Below are 1,943 nucleotides of genomic sequence, written 5' to 3'. Positions count from 1 at the left end.
TGGGCTGGATAGTAGATTGAGAACATCTCTTGCAGGCTTATGTCATCATCGATGCACATCGCCTGAAATTGAACGAATCCACCGAATACTAATATAGGTCGTCTGTATAAAATATTTGTCACCCTCTTTGGTATATGCGAATCTATATTTTGACAAATATAACTCTTAAATTCTTCAAAGAACGCCATAAAAGAAAGAACAGATATACAAGGATTATTACACATAAATATCACACCTTCAGCTGTTTTAGATAAAATTTGACTATTATAATAAATTTTAAAACTAATATTATTATTCATTTTTGTGATCACGAAAATTATATTTCTATTATAATTTTTAAAAAGAATTAACTAAATATCATGGTCTTAAAATAAAATAATTATATAACTAAAATGAATAAAAAAAATTTACCCGCAAATATGAAATAAAAAAATAGCTTGCACACATGAAAAAAGAAATAATAAGAAAATTAAGAAGTAAAAGAAGAGCATTAGAAAGAGGAGAATAGATCGAGAATCGCAAGACATTACATTCACCCACTCTATATATAGAGAAGTTAACAAACAAATCATTACTCATGTTTATGAATTAAATAATTTCAAAAATTTTAAAAAAGGAAATCAGCACTATCAATTTCATGATGGTATAGATTCCAAACACATTTTTGTCCTACTTGAAATTATAAGTCCCATTTCTATAATTTTTGTCCTATTTAAAAATCGTTAGTCTCATTTTCATATCATTTTGTCCATTTTGAAATCGTTACTAACGATTTTTTTTATTATATTTTCAATTCCCATGTCGGTACATTACACTAAATTAGCATAATATTCCTGTATTGCACTCATGCTTTGATAATATGTAAAAAAATTAACCTCAACTTCACGCTTTCATCTTTTCATTTTAATCTCTTCTACCAACATTTTTATGTACTAATTGCATACTAAAAATTTGGATTATTGATATTATTAAATATTTTTTATTTTCAATTTTTTTTAAAATACATGTATCTCGTTTACACTGTAAACAAGATATACACGTTTCGCGTCAATCCATCTTATCTCGTTTACAGTATAAACAAAATAAGATAGAAATATTTTATAAAAATTTTAAAAATTAATTTTTTTGTTAAATTTTAATAGTTATAGGAATATGTAGAAACGGACGGGTTTTACGTCCCATTGTCACCCTGGTGATCTTTACAAATTTATTTAAAAAATAATATTTTTCTACCTTCTAAATTCAGTGATTTGTGCTCAACAAGTTTTTTGTTTTGCAATTTTTTTACATAAATTACCAAAAAATAAAAAAAAATGATAAAGGATTGAGTGCAGAATATTTCCTCAAATTTTTGTACGTACTGTATAAATAATTTTTCAAATATTTCAACAAAAATTGGATCAAATATATAAATAATTTACCATTTAAAAAGAAAAGTATATTTTATCAAACTAAAATCATCATTTAAAAAATATCTTTTTTAAATTATTTTATCAAAAATTCAAATAGTATACTCCAGTAAATATTTTATTTTATCTGAGACCCTGAAGATGGCAGAGTCAAGGACACCTGAAAAAAAATTAGAAAGGAAACACAATTTACACGTGAAAGCATGTGAAAATAAAATATACATAGTAAATTATTGATGTAATGGTATATACGGATTCAAACTGAATCCAACAATTCAAAACCTTTTCTGTATTACTTATTTCAAGGTTTTACCAGTAGACAGTAGTACTACAATATACAATTAAACCATTGATTAGCCGACAACAAACATCATTTTGGTCAAAAGCAGGGAGCACTAAATTTGAAATTTCAATCATTTCGCCCGCAAGGATCCAAATGACTGTGTTTTCGGATAATATTCTAAATTCTTTGCTGATTAAACTCTAATAAAAAATGTAGATCGGTTTATGTTATTTGAAAGATGAGTATTATTT

The sequence above is a fragment of the Arachis ipaensis genome, chromosome B06, assembly GCF_000816755.2.
Source record: "Arachis ipaensis cultivar K30076 chromosome B06, Araip1.1, whole genome shotgun sequence".
NCBI lineage: Eukaryota > Viridiplantae > Streptophyta > Magnoliopsida > Fabales > Fabaceae > Arachis > Arachis ipaensis.
This window is presented reverse-complemented; position numbering follows the sequence as displayed.